Here is a 16522-nt window from a genome sequence, read left to right as displayed (position 1 = left end):
ACCTGCCTGATTAAACTAAGGTGAAACATTTTACAGTGTAATTAAAACGAAATAAATGCGAGTTAAATAATACATTTTAAGCCTGTCTGAAAGGGGTGAAGTGTTTTTTTTCTTCTTCTTCTTCTTCTTAATTATTCCTCCACAGAATGCCTGTTCCGGGGGGAGTGGTGGTTCTCCCGGTTGGGCGAGGTGTTCCGCTCTTGTGGGGAGCAGCGGTTCCGCCCCGGACCCTGTTTGCCGCGCTGTTTAATTATTGCGCTTTATAATCTCCACCGTGGCGTCATGGGGCGGATTAGCACTTTAGCATATTTTGCATATTAATAAAGTTCACCTCTCGCGTGGCATGAGGAATGCTCCAAAAAAGTAATTACTGCGCTCTATTAGAGGAGAAGTTAAGTTGCAAATAGTGATGTATGGCACGGGCTGTATACCGAAACTCTCTGGTTGCAATCCGTCAAAGCGGAGAAAGTGCGCAGGATGGGCTCGAGGTTTAGCGCTGGCTCGTTTAAATTGATTAAATGGCGTCCTGCACTATGCCAATATTTTGTCCTGGCTTTAAAAGTAATAGCGCATGTGTATTGCAGAAATGAACCTACCGTTAAGCATCCAGCAGGCTATCTGTTCCCTCTAATTGAACACAATGAAAGCGTGGATGCATGCATAGCAACTAGATTGATATGATTATTCCAAAGCTCAGGGAACATAATTTGATTAAGTTCTTGGAACTTCAATTTCTACAACTGATATAATATAATATTCACTTTAATCTAATCGGTGGTGTGTTTTAAAATGAAAAAATGTCATTCTTCGGTGGTCAGTCGTTTATCTCTTTCACAATGCATTGATTGCATCTAAGTATTTCTGTGTTTGCTTTGATATTCTCCATATATTTACACGCTTGTATCACATAAAAAATTGTGATCACTGTTGCTTTGTAAGCACAGAATTTCTCCCTTATACAAGAACATTTCACTTTCATTTTATGGTTCTCTGATAAGATGATGCTGTCTGACTCTAACGGGACGATGTCAGTATTTGTGTTGCAGACTGCATTATCACTCGGGCTAAACAATAGCGTTTGACTCCGTAAAATAGTTTTAGTGTCTGACTCTCAGCCAGGTCAAAAGTATCTGCCTGTCCAACAGAGTGAAAGCGTCTGACTCTATATCAGTTTGATAAGGTCTGACTCTATAATCGTCTAATAGTGTCTGACTCTATAGCAGTTGGATAGTGTCTGACTCTGTAGCAGGCTGATAGTGTCTGGCTCTCTGACAGACCAATGGCGTGGCTCTCCGACAGGCCAATAGCGTCTGGCTCTGACGGGGTCGGAGCGTTTGACTCCTGTGACACAGGATCGGGGCTGAACTCGGGCAGCCGGCGGCAGCGCTGGTACACCCGAGGGGGCTGGTGGGGCAGATGTTGGGTAGGGGGAGCGTCACACGCCCGAGCGACACCACGACGCACGCGAGCACAGCTGCCGAGGTCAGGTGACCGGACCGGAGTGGGTCCGCGCAGAGACGGCGGGGGGGGGGTGGTTTGGGGGGGGGTAGGACTGCTGGCTGAAACTCCCTGGGTCGCACATCTGCATTCTGCACTCAATTAGCTTCATTTCCCTCATTAATAACGGAGAGCTTTCTGGAGTCGCTCGCCGGGTCCCCCAGTCCCCCAGGCCCGTGTCGACAAGCCCAGGTGGTAATTTGTCCACGCAATGTAAATAGGTTGGCAGATCTCTGCAGGCTCTCATTGTGGCTGAAAATAAAGAATCTGTTTATTCAGGAGTCGCTCGCTGCAACGCGTTCAGCTTCCGCAGCACACGCGGATCCAGAGAGCGAAAGATGGAAGTAAACGCTCATCATAAACGCGGTCCCGTTTGGTTAGACCCACCAGCTGGACAGAGCACTCACTGTCTTTATAACATGTTAATTCATCAGAATGTTATTTAAAGTCAGAGTTCTTAACTCAGTTCATGTGCATATCATTACATTTTAAACTGTCCTGTTCTAAAAAAAAAAAAATTGTCAGAGCTAGGCATAGTATGTCTGAATAGGTTTGGATGAATTTACTGGTGCCTGTACCCGAAATCCAAGGGAAAATGTGACCGGTGTAAATTATATTTCTGGATGAGCTCTAGCATTACTGGTAATGTGGCTGGATTTACCTGGGGCAAGCCTCAGGGATTGTGCCCCACATATTGGTAAATAAGATTGCCTGCTGTCACCTAATCAGTGGGAGACCATTCAATGTAAGCATCATGGTTCTTAATGTTTTTAAAGTTCCATAATTATTTTAAGCAAGTACATGCACGATTTCAGTATTTAGATTCCCTAAGTAACCATTGACCTAATAATTTGAGGTCATTGGATACCTACATCTTAAAATGGCCGCTCAGAGTTAAGGACAGGCCTCAACAGCAGCTACAGTAGATTGAATCCCTCCCTAATATCCTAAAAAAAAAAAAAAAAAAAAAAACAATTGTCTCTGCGACCATCCATGCCAAACTGGGCTTGTCTAATGGCTTTTTGGAATTGAAAATCATCCACCTCTTGTTTGACAATCGCTCTCCGGGAGAGAGGCCGGCTGACTGATTGTGAAAAGGTCAGTGCGGATTACCCACGAGCCCCTCAGAGGCATTCGACTGGCACTACTACCAGCCCCACTCGCCGGAAGGCACGATGTCACGACCCACACACCCGGCTTCTAAATGATGTGGAGAGCACAGAGCAGCGCGCTGTTGCAGCTACGAAGCCGAAATCGCAGGCCACAAAATTTGCTGGCTCCCGGGAGCGCTGTTTCGCCCATCAGAGAGGGGCTTAGCCTGAACGACTTTGGTAAATATCAAATTCAGCATTGTGGGTTTTTTTTTTTTTTTTTGTGAACTGCTTGTTTTTTGCAGACTTTTTTTTTTCCAAAGTGGAGATGGAGAAAGGAAAAGAAAAGATCTGAACAATAACAGTAGGGTTCCCATTCACCTGTGGTGCTTTATCCCATAATAATAATAATAATAATAATAAGTAGAAGAACAAGAAGAAGAAGAATAAATCATCATTATCATATGACAGAACTAATATAGCTGTGACTGCTGCAACATGTTCTGCCTTTAATTACTCAGCCCTCCTATATACGGTTTTCAATTTGTGAAAATTACTTGGAACCATATATTCAGACTGCCTACACACTGCATATGTTCATTGAGTGCACTGTTCGCCTGAGCACAGGGTCCGGGTGAGAATATGATGGGATTCTGAATCACCTCTCAGTATGAATCATATCATTCCCAGACACGTGTTTTAATTCCAGTTTGAATAGCCCGTATTGCTTCAAGACAGTTATAGGTCCATTTGCTGTCTGCGTTGGCTTTTCTTTCAGCCCTCTGGATGAACAGTAAATGACACTATACGTAAGCCAAACCACATAATTTCTGGGGATAAAAAATGTAATTGAATAAATAAAAAATAAGAAAAAAGATTAGGTATTTATACTGTGAAGTGCAGTTCCATGTCTGTCTCCATAATGCATCAACAATATACAATATGCTGTATAATGAGAACACTTGACAGTTGGGTTTTAATACATTATGAAGGTTAATACATTATGAAGGTTAATACATTATGAAGGTTTCGTAACATGCATTGTTACAGCCAGTCAAGACAAGTGTTCTCTTTCTCAACAAGGTCAATAGGGGTATTTCTTCAACCTCTTAACCTCAAATTTCCTCCTCGCCCTTACATTAACTTACCCCAGCTCGAACACCTAATGATAACTTTTACTACACAGTAAAATGTCCAGTGGTGATTCAGTACATATGAGTCCAATAGGGAGCATATGTACTCTGTAAGAGTTGATTTAACACTGAATATTTTTCTGTGCACACACCCATCCTTGCCTCGACCAATATGGAGCTGTGCTGTCTGGTCCTGCCAGGAATGATGATCAAATAAGAGATGCCAGGTTCCCATTAGATAATTTGAGTATAAAGAAGACTACACAAACACAGTTATCGCCACGGTTACATCCTTGAACTGACATGACGTCCTTCAGAAACCTGATCATTTGTGAGATGGGAGACATGCCATGCTGCACCAGACTATTTTATCTTTGTCTTCTTTGTCAGATTTTGCCAAAATGCCTCAGGTGAAGACACAGATTCCGTTCTCCTGGTAAATGTTGCTCGTAACCCCGCTCGACGAGTGGGCGAATGAACCGAGATCCTTGAGAGAAAACTGGGATTTATGTGAGTATCAAAGCGGGGGCCTCTGCTCACCCGTGTCAATCCCACTTGCTTTTAACCTTCACGAAAACTTCTTTGTCTTTTCTTTACAGTACAAAGCAATGAGGAAAAGCAGGACTGGTAAAGGCCAGCTGATTTTATTATTACAAAGTGATGTAATGTGTCTGTTAAATTTGCTAATATTACAAGGCCAAATAAACCAACAACACCAAAAAGACAAAACTGTCAACATTGCTCTTTAAACAAGAATCTAAGAAAACATATCATGAAGCTGTCCAATTGTATTTTTACTATTTAGGGGGGGGAAATAGCAGAAAAAACATCCAACATTCGAGTTGTTTTTCAGTTCTTGAGCCAATGAAACAAAAACAGTGAAATTCAGCCAATTTGGCAGATGAGGGCCAAGTTGGAAACACTACTGCCACAATGCACGGTGCCCAACCTCACAGTTAGTTTCACATGAATAAAGTATATCACACATACAGTTAGCTCTGTAATGTTTGGGACAAAGACATATTTTTTTCTTGATTTGGCTCTGTACACCATAATTTTAGATTTGTCATCAAAAATAATTGGTGGTTAAAGAGTACATTCTCAGCATTTATTTAAGGGTATTTTTATACACTTTGTTTTCACTGTGTACAGTAGAAATTACAGCACTTTCTATACACTGCCGCCATTTCAGTGCAACATAATGTTTGGGACCATGTTAATGTTATGTAAATGAACCGTGTCTAAGATTATTTTTAAGTAAAACTCATCTTTTTGTGGTATTGTCGGTAGAAGTTGAAAAAAACATTTATACTTTGGTTTATACTCAATAACTACACATATATTAACTGAATTCTTCTCTAACTAAGGTTTTTTGTTTTTTAGTTTAAAAAAAACAACTTTTGGCCTGTACTGTAAATAGCCTTTAATAAATGCTGACAGTCTGCACTTCAACCGCATGAGAATTGTTTGATTACAGATCAAAAATTGTGGAGTACAGAGCCAAATTAAGAAAAAATATGTGTTTGTCCCAAACACTACAGAACTCACTGTTAGCCTGGGAATAATCTGCTGTCATGGTCATCCCACCGCAAAGCAAGCGTACAGGAGGTCAAAGATGTGTATAACAATGCCAAGGTTTTTTTTTTTTTGTAGAAGTGGTTCTGTACTGGCTCTGACCCAGAATCCATACTGCAGCCCCTGAAAATCGGAGGGGGCCCACACTCAGTTAGAGCTCTTCTGGGAGTGGCCCCCCATCCTCGTCCGCCCTAACCGCTCTCTCACACCGGCCTGGCTAACCACTTTGACCCACATCTCTCCGTCCCCACAGGTCCCAGGTCTGCTTAAAACGGCCTAATTACTCTCATGAATTACTGTCTGCAGAGCTAGGCTAAATAGTCTTGGAGTGTGAGCACTGCAGAGCGCAGGGCCTCTAAATGGACTCAGTGATTTTTTTTCCACAATTATTTTCATTTTTTATTTATTTTCTCCATATGGAGTATGCCTCCTGCGGTTAATGTCTTATTGGTCTGAGGCCTTACTTCCATATTTCACAGATGGACATTTTTAATATCGCACTATTTTCCAGTCTTTATAATCAGTGGTAAGGATTTTTTTTCCCCATTTTTTCTCAGAAAAACATATTAGATGATCTGCTAGAATTTCATTGGCACTGCTACAGTACCAAATAAATACAAATATTTTACTTTATTTGATATCTTCGTTAGATGCCTGAAAGATAATATAAACTAGAATGATTTAAGTAATTGTTATTTTGAGATTGTAATATTCATGACGGACTCAATTGTACAATCAATCAAGTTTTGTATGTCAGATACTTTAGATTAAAAAAGGTTTATTCAGTTCAGCAAAACTCATCATCAAGTCCCTTCTTATTTCCCTGTATTTTGTAAACAATCTGCTATTTACCATACAGTATTCCTGATTTGACAATAATGAATAATGAGGTTTTCTTATTAGGACCCTGAGAAAAAAACAACTTTAATTTGGTTTTGATTTAGTGCTTTTTTTTGCATCATCTCTTCAGTTCATTGCCCAGTCACTGTTAATTTGGTATGATACTACATATCTTAATATGATTTATTTGGATTTATTCAGCTTATAATCGGTTTAACTTATGAGATCCCCTGCTTATTATCCCAGACTTACATTATTAAATCAGGGGTGCTTCACTGAAAGAGCCTTTGGTCAATCTATTTTCTTGTAATCATGTTTTATTTCAAGCTTTCTTGAAATAAAAATATTTTTAACGATTTGAAAACACGGTAACACTGAACTTGAGCGATACAACAAAGGCTACATAACACTATAATAAGATCTTTTAATAAACGCTTTCCAAACCAGTCATGACCACATATGACACCTAATGGTCTTGAGATATTATCTTAACGCATGGGCTTACAAGCCTATGTTACATCTTAAGAACTACAAGAAAACAAAAAAATCCTTATGTCACCTGTCATAGCAAAACATTTATGACACCAGTGTTATAAGGCTTCATGTTTTAGGGTATGCAGAAAAAGCATTTCCCTTGACATGTTGACAGTTGACATCATGTAAATAACATAATAGCGGTACCTAAACCCAGACAAGAATTTTAATATTGGCTCTTTGAATCTGGTCCAAAAATATTTAACAAAACACGTGAAATTATTTGAATCGGTTTTGCAGAATTTTGGAATGGAGTAAGAATCTAAATGGAAGACACGCGCACTGAAGCCTCATTGGCATTTTGTCAGTTGAGCAGGGGTCCTCAGTTCTGCCAAAAAACCAGAAGTAGTATTTATATGTTTGTTTTATTGGTGGATTCAAAAATGTCATTTGTTTTGCTATCAACAGGCATAGTTTGTCTGTTATTTTCAGTATTAGGTACATGAGTGCCACATAAAGGGTGGGGGGGGGGGGATTCCAGGGGCCCTCAAAAAATTGTGATGTCAGAGTGCAGGGATGGGGTGGCCCGGGTGGTGGGGCCCAAGGTGAGATTTTTTCATGGGGCCCAAAATTCCTGGCGGGGCCCGATTGGGTACTTCGTGTTTCAGTTTTGTACAGCACGTTAATTTGCCGTAACTTAAACTGTGATTCAGTGTCAATGCTTGTTCACAATACACAGAGCCATAACTGCGAGCCCTGTTCTTTTAACAAGCTTTTAATCGTTCTTAATTAGGCACTTTATCTGCCTGTTCAGTTGTGATTTACCCTTTTAAGGCCACATTATGTCAGAAGTGGAGGAATAAACATCCCATATTCACATCTCTGGAGTTTTAACCAGCCAGAAATACTGCAAACTACTTATCTACTCCTGCTTTCCTCTCATATAAGGCTCTATATGGAAAACATAGGGCTGTATGTAGCATAACATTTTTAACTGATTAAATTAAAGACTGACTGGTGAAGCCAATACGGTCCCATATGCAAGAAAGTGTGGACACCTGGTCATTGAAATTAAAACAGCTGTGGAAAATGAGAGCATAGTAACAAAGAAAAAAGTAATGAGCTAAATACATGCTGAGCTAAAGAAAAGAAACTATGGGGGGGAAACTCATGGGGTTGGCTGAGAGGAACCAGGTAACACAAGGACAGGGGCAATTTTAGAAGGCTCTGAATTAGACTACAGTACCCTAGGCCAATTTGTTTATCTGCAGCTTATTTCATACCGTAAAATAGTAATGTTATATTATTATAATAAAATAGCACTGTGTGCTCAGTTTGTGTTATATTTTCAGCAAAGTTGCAATAAAGAAATGTTTATGATACAGATCTCTGAGTCTATGCATTCTCCTTAGATGTTGCATTCAGGATTACACTAAAAAGGTTTTAGATGGTTTTAGATGTTTCTCTACAGTTAACGTACAAAATAGCAAAATAGTAACAAAATAGTTTCTTGTCACTAGTAGTATGTTTAGCGTATGACACGTTGCATTATAATATTTTTTGCAGCATACACTATGAATGTGTTATATCTTTTATCGTGAGCAGTAATATGGTCCTATGAATAGTTATGACAGGTGCTATGTCATGTTTATAATGATGTTTTGTGAGCTTATGGTCTGCAGTTTAAGAAAAGTGTGACCTCAAGCATTCAATTAGCCTTGACCCTGCATTATCTCACCATGTATAGCAAATACTTAGAAAATAATACTCTTTCACACATTGAATAAGAGCGTGAATCCTCTGACTGGCCTGATTTCTTTCTCCATGCAGGATGTGATCATGTGTGGTGGCTATGAATGGTAAATGTACTGCATTTGTATAGCGCTTTTATCCAAAGCACTTTACAATTGATGCCTCTCATTCACCCATTCACACACACACTCACACACCAACGGTGAAAGGCTGCCATGCAAGGTCCAATCAGCTCGTTGGGAGAAATTAGGGGTTAGGCGTCTTGCTCAGGGACACTTTGACACGCCCAGGGCGGGGAATCGAACCGGCAACCCTCCGACTGCCAGACAACCGTTCTTACCTCCTGAGCTATGTCGTCCCCAGTATGAGATGACTGACGAGACCCACTAACAGAGTAAATACGATTCATTAAGGGGTGCTGCATGTGGAGCGCTCTTGGGGGGGGTGGGGGGGGGGGTAGGGGGGCGGGGAGTGATGGCGGAGATTGGCTACTTCCCAGTATTCACTTTCACATCCCTCAGAGAAAAATCAATCCTTTTCTTTAAAGCTCCTTTTGATTTTATCTCAACTCCTTCTTTCTTTCACTGACCCTCCTTCACACACGCCCAGTACCAGTAATGAATTCCAATCTCTCCCTGTGCAAAAATAACCTTCAAGAGGCCAAAAGAAATACCTCCAACCACAACTACGTACAGTAAGAACACTTACTGTAAGAATACATGATACGTGATGAGTGGTTGAATGGTGCACATTACTTTGCTATCATTTACTGCACTCAGGAATTCAAAGCATTCAGGAGACTGTCGACCTGCCCTTGGTAAATCAGGGAATGGTGAAATGAAAGGTATGTGCTGTTGGAGAAATTAGGGTGTTTAGCACAATAGCACATCTAAAGCGAGAATGAAGTACAGCTTGTGCTACAGCTCTTGTGTGCCACTTCTGTTCATACATCTTAACTGCCGAACAATCCCCGGAGAACCAAAGGCTGACCAAGACTGCCTTACAGTACAGAGTGGGGTATCGCTGTCAACAACTGACCCCATTATTGCCATCCCCATTCTATGCATGTAAATAACAGCTTTTCTCTTCCAGGGCTATTGTGTGCTCGAGTGTAGTGCACCCAAACATTTGCAGACTGTGACTGGTTATAATTACCACTCCATAGTAACTTTCCGACTGACTGGCTGAACTCTCTTAACAGCTCCCTTGTTCCAACAAAGACGCTCTAATGCTAAGATGCCCTAGCATCCTCTCATTTCTATCTGGACCTCGTGCATTGTGGGTTAATGTGTAACCCTCTCCCACTGAGGTAATATCTTATGACTGTTTTATGATCTCTGGTGCCAGCTGACTTATGGGAGGGACTAGCAGCATGGGGAAAAGGGGAATAGGGGTTTACCTAGTAGGGTTTCTCTGCCATATTTAGAAGAAAGCTTCTGACTTGTATAATCCGAAATCAGCACGAGAAATAATCAAAATAATCTGTTAATTTTACGCCTGAGAGAGGCCATCAAAAAAATCTGAGGGGGCGTGGGCCTCAGTTTGAATGGGCCACTGATCGTGTGTAATGGCACTGGTCCATCACAGTGATTCCATGCCCCCCAGTCGCCTCACTCTGTGTGGACAGGGTCTGCTCTGAGGTACAGGAAACACTTGGGTGCTTTGAGATCAGTATCTGCTGTTGCCTTGGAAAGCCCTTCTCTAGGAAAATCCAAAATTCCCAGTGTGATCATTCTCTTTATCACTCCAGTTATTTTTGCTTCAAAGACCCACTCATCCAGGGCAACCGTACAATTTCAATGCCAATTTGTGACATTATATTACAGGCACACTTTGGGTGAAGTATCTTATTCAAAGGTACAATAGCTGAGCCACATTTGGGACTTAAACAATCAAAATCTGAATCTTTTTTTCTGCATGTTATTTTATTGTGCTGTCGCCTCTCCCCAATATATGTTTAAAAAGAAAACTTTTTATGGTAGATAAAAAAAGCGACTATGGGAACCTACACTGTTTCTTATTGCATTGAAAAGTGACATTACTTCGTAAGCCTGAGGATAAACATCGAAGCTGAAATGATTTGTACATCAGCTTTTCTCAATCCATCATTCTTTGAAGCCCTGCAAACTTTCAAAGTGAGAAAATAATTTGGTTCTTTCTAAATGGAAACCGGCTACAAGCTTGCATTATTAGAAGAACATAACTACACTTGGAATTAAACTATACACAGATTAAAAATAATAAACATACAGAAATATCTGCTTGAAGTTCCTGCTAGAAACACACTGATGTAATATTCAAGTGTGGCAATGGATAGATATGAAGTTATTTAGGTTCTGTCTGGGTAATTTGGTAAGCCTATCTGCTTAAATTGCATATTTACTGAGGAATTGTATCACAGAGATGAACATTTGGAATTGCTGATGTGACTCAATGTCAGAATAAATACAATAAGGTGACACCCTGTTGAAAACATTTCGCCACTGGCTCGTGGATATACTCAGTTTGTTCAATAAGCCCAAAGCTTGCGCATACAGAATCAATCTCATTACGCATGCAACCTTCTGCTGGCAGTATGGTGTTTAAAATACAGAAATTGTTCACGAGGTTAACCAGACTGCCTGAGCACAATGCAGAACTTGAGCTTTTGCCATTTCTTAATTTGCGCACTTCAGTTCAGTTCACCAGGGGGTTCACTTTTGAACACACACACACACGACGCGCTTGGTGTGTGACTGAACTGGGCCTCGGAGCGGAGGAATTCTCCAACGCGCGACTCGGGACGCCTCTGGAGGCTGTCCGCACCCTGCAGCGGGAGGCCGTGGACGGGGCACTGACGTTCCCCTATGGAGGCACTGAATCAGGAGTCAGTCTTCTCAAAGGAGAGAGGGAGTGGAAAAAAAAGAACAGCACACAGTCTCAGCCGGTAAACCATGGGGGGGAGGGGGGGGGGGGTCAAACTAATGCATCAGTGGATTTGATTCCATCGCTGGAGAGATAAAGGAAGATAAAGTGGTATACCTGGGGGGATCATACAGCAGAGGTTTGCTTACATTGGACAAAGCATAGAGGTGTGAATATACAAAGACGGGAGATTGGAAAAATAATGGACAAGCAGCACAGCTGCAAATGGAATAAACCTGCATCGGGATCCGCGAGCGCGCAGAGCTTAGGTGAGTTTCCTGTGCAATTTCAGTGCTGCTGCAACTTATTACCCAAGATAAGGCCTGCTTCTGCCAGTGGAAAATGAATAAAACGAGCAGTGATTTTGCATGCTGGGACAGACAATCTGGTTATAGTGGAGTTTGGCTTTGTTCTGCCACAGTATAGAGTGATGGAAACAGTTGGAGATGCCATTTCACATGAGAGCCACAGACTGTGGTGGTGTTTGATGTTTCATTGATTTTATTCATCGCTTCTTATCCACTCTTTGTTTTGAAATATCATCAGTTTTTAAGGACTGGCTGTGGAAATTTGCTGTAAATGCTTTACTGTACATTTAATGCGTGACTGTATTGTTGGGACAATCTTTAATTGCCTTTGGTTGTATCAAAAATATGAATAAACATAGAATTATGCAAATGGTAGGACTGTGCTATATTCACCTTAGCTTCACTCGCATCTTTTGCCTGCCATGTGATGTCTTGCCTAACCTCTGGCCATTTATAACATGTTTGATTGTTCATGCTTAGAACGGAATCAGGAATATTTGAATTTCTGTTACATTATTATTATTAGTAGTAGTAATAGTAGTAGTAGTTGTAGTAATAGTATCATTTTAGAGAAGGTTAGAAGTTTAAAAGAAATATAAAGTTTCTGACTTTTTGTTTTGCTTTTGTTTTGTTCTAGAGGGAAATCAAAGCCTGATCTGCATCAGTACAGCATAAAATCACGTTACTACTCCCTACTGTTGTTTGTTTTCAGTTGAGTCTGCTGTCACAGAAGTGTGTGATCACAAGGCAATGTCACATAAAGCATTTGTCTGAAAAAATAATGAGTCAAAAAGTCTGAGTGACTGATACAGGAAAGAACTCAGGTGCTTCTGACCCATTTATAAAAATAAGCAACAGGTCTCCCTTTTTCATATTTAGGTTTTAATTACAGTAGACGTGCTGTCATACAAATCTAATTTTGAGGATATTCCAAGCAGTATGTCAGCAGGTACAAAACTTAACCACAGATGTTTTGGAGACACTGGGCCAGTAGATGCACCATTGAAGTAAGAAACCTCCCAGTACCCGAATGTTCTTTCATGACTACAATAAAGTTATTTTCTTTATTTTTTGCAGAATTTCAGACTGCCTTTCAAGCAGTGGCTCCTATTTCACAGCTGGTGAGTGGCTATCAGTGTCAGATAACAAGATGACATTTTTCCAAAGAGAAAGCTGAGACAGTAAAGCGTTGAGTTGATGCAGTAAGATAGAATCTGGGGCAACAATCGTGTTAACATGACTGTCCCTGTCTCTCCTTATGCTGAGGTGTATTTTAACATGGCAGGATGCGTCTGTGCAGCATGCAAAACAAGGTTATTGAAAAACATTTGAAAATGCACATTGATTAACGATGAAACAGCCATTCATTGCTTGCCCAGAAAATGTTGAATTTGGGTATTGATTTCTCTCATTGTCATTACAAGGCAGCCAGATTAAACACTTTGCATGGCAAGCAGTTCTGTTTTCCTGACATGTATTTTCAGTTGCGATTCATATTTGAATTAATGACTGTTAACACAAATCCATACATGGTAAAGATTTTACAAACAGATTTTAAACAGCAGTTTATAACTGAATTTGGAGCTGAAAGAAACTTTCAGAAACACTTTGACTCCTTTTCAACCAGTCAGTTATAACGTACAGTACTAAAACTTTGTGGGTCCTCAATGAATTCTCACTTTCATCAGCAAACAGGGTTTTGAAACAAGCACATAACTCCTGCAGATCCACTTAGTACTTGAAGTCACTCTGGATAAGAATGTTTACTAAATGACTGTAATGCAATGTAAATTAGTGTCATTTTCCACATTACCATAATGTACTGACATATCATGAAGCAAAGCAGAACTTTCTGCAAGAACATAACAGCAGTGACCAAGCTGCGATTACAATCTCGCAATATCTTGCAGCTTTCATTCAAATTCAGTTATCATTCTATTAATTCTTATTCCTGGTAGGGAAATGTTTTCATAAAGAGAATATGATGTTGTAACAAAGTGCTAATTCACCTTCCACTGTGCACTAGAGGAATACAGTATTTAACTGTAGAAATGTGTTATTTTTGCTCTATTTTTTTGGATTTGAGATCAAAAGATGAATATGAGACAAAAGTACAGACAATCAACATGCACACTATATGTTTTACCATTTTACAGAGAACGCTGTTTTTGAGTCTCGCCATTTTCAGTTGTGCAAAATTAAGTTACCGGATAACTGGCAGGTGCTAACAGTGGTGGAGGTCTTTTCTCTTGCATAGATTGTTGACAGAGCAGAGTGGGTGTCTAGTCTCGGATTTAGCCTTTGTTTTCATCTGTGGAGATTGCTTTTGGAGTCAGGAGGAATACACAATCATGAGGAGTCAGAGAACTAACTATGGCTGGAAAAACAACTCATGTGTATTCTGAGAGAACAGAAGAATTCATTAAGAAGCATCGCACAGAGACTGGGTATATCAAGTACAGCAGTTGGCAAAGTCCTGAGAAAGAAAGAAATCCCTGCTGGACTCAGAAATAAACACCATACAGGTAGACCAAAGCAGACAACTGCAGACAAATCCTAAGAGCTGTGAAGAAAAACCCCAAAACAATGGACATATGACATCATCAGCAGTGTCCAGAGGGCAGGAGTGAACATATCACAAGCCACCGTATGCAGAAGACTTTGAGAGCAGAATTATTGAGGGTGCACCGCAAGATACAAACCTTTCATCAGGAGCAAGAATCAATATAAATTCTACTCTGCCATTACCATACTTTTGAAGGGCACTGTGTATACTGTTTTAAATTTTCAAAATTCCAGGCTGAAAGGCTGAATTTAGTTATAAAGTCCAGCGGTTTATGCAGCCAGCATGTTTGGACATATTTGGAACTTCTACCTTATTTTAGAAGAGAAATAAAACAATAATTTAATATTAAAACAATGATAATTAGGTTCAAGTGCAGACTGTCATATTTAATTTGAGGGTATTTGTATCCACATCCACCAATCAGTTTTGGAAATTACCACCCTTTTGTCCCCCATTGCAAATCGAATGCAAATCCTTTGGGTTCGATGACTGTCCGAAGTCTGCAACCCATAGATATCACCCGACGCTGGGTATCTTCCCTGGTGATGCTCTGCCAGGCCTGTACTGCGGCCATATTCAGTTCCTGTTTGTTTCTGGGGCGTTTTGCCTCCAGTCTTGTCTTCAGCAAGTGAAACACATGTTCATTTGGATTGAGTATGAGTGATTGACTTGGCCCGAGAAAGAACATTCTACTTTTTGGCCCCAAAAAACAATTTGATTGCTTTGGCAGTATGTTTGGAGTCATTGTCCTGCTGCAAGGTGACACATCGTCAAATGAGTTTTGAGCCATTTTTGTTTGGGTCTGAGCAGATAAGATGTTTCTGTACACTTCAGAATTAATTCAGATGCTGCCACCTAATTGTTCACATCATCAATGAAGTCAAGTGAGCCAGTTCCAGTAGCTGCCATACATGCCCAAATCATAACACTACCCCCACCATATTGGGGGGGAGGGGGGGCTGGGGGGCTTTGGATCATGAGCCAGGATCACAGATGGGGGGACAACTGGGGCACTTTGTTACAAAGAATATATTCATCGTTTTATTTCAAATCCAATGTTCTGGAGCCAAAACACAAAAAATGTGTCACCGTCCCAATACTTTTGCATTTAACTGTGCGTAAATATGCGTCTGCGTGTGTGTGTGTGTTTGTGTGTATTTTGCAGTGAGAAATGTGTATTGTTTATACACTAATTGATAAACAAACACTGATAACAGGCATAAAACCTCAAAAGTATCAAAATCTTGCCATTCCTCTGGAGCGCATGCATGAAAGAACAGTACTCCACACACTGAGACTGCAGGTCCCATAAGCACTTGGCAGCTGTGCAGTCCCATTTGCTATGCTCGTAAAGCATGAATAATTAACATTTCCAAATTAAATATTAAAATTAAGATACAGTTATGAAGGGAATTTAAAGAGAACGCGGGGAGTGTCCAACATCTTGGTAGTTTGGCAACACGGTGTGGTGCCACTGTTGCAGCTATTTTCTCTCTGTTATGAAGTGCATATGTGCTTTAGCATATGCTAGCGAAAGTCTCGCCTTAGTGCAGGCGGTAGGCTGCAAACCCAAGGTCAAGTCCGTGTGTGGACTCTGCGGAGGGTGCTGGGCACCACCTAATGGCTCCTGATTGCACTCTTATATGTGGGGAGACGGTTGGGCTTTGCTTTTCAAATTAAAGCACAGCCTGTTCCCGTCGGAAACCCATCTGGGAAGATTTCGCCGGGGAAATAATTATATAAACGAGCTGGCTAATAAACGAACGGAAATGATTCCCGCAAAGATTTTGCCAATCATCCAGTTGGCTATCAGGATTTGTATTTCTGCCGTCCAGTGTTACAAGCTTCGGCGGGTCTGTTCCTCAGGAGGGGGGGGGTCCTGGTCTCAACCTTGAGGCTTCTGCACAATTTGGACAGGTCAGGCCCCCCTGGGCAGCCTCATGCATGACCGCAAAAGAACCGCACAGCACGGAACGACAAGGATGGCTATTAGCATTGTAGGTACAATATGGAGGTGTTGTGAGTACAAAAACACACACAGGCTCTCTCTCTCTCTCTTTCACACACACACACACACACACACACTCCTCGGATTCACACCTGATGGAATAAAAGGCTCAGCGAAGCCCTTTGAACTCTCATATATGTTGGATAAAAATGATTCAAACCCAGCTGGGTTCTTCCAAACCGTCCATGTCTTTCATACAAAACAATAAATATAATGGCTCTGTGTGGGGGTTCTTTCTCTGTGGAAGCAGAGAATTCTCACAGGGAAACTGAATAATACAAATGTGTTTGTTATCTCATAATCAAAACATGACCATCTATGTTCAGTTCATGATAAATTATATTCTTCTTTTTTTATTTGACACAGTAATAGGT

This window comes from Anguilla rostrata, chromosome 7, assembly GCF_018555375.3.
Source record: "Anguilla rostrata isolate EN2019 chromosome 7, ASM1855537v3, whole genome shotgun sequence".
Classification (NCBI taxonomy): Eukaryota; Metazoa; Chordata; class Actinopteri; order Anguilliformes; family Anguillidae; genus Anguilla; species Anguilla rostrata.
This window is presented reverse-complemented; position numbering follows the sequence as displayed.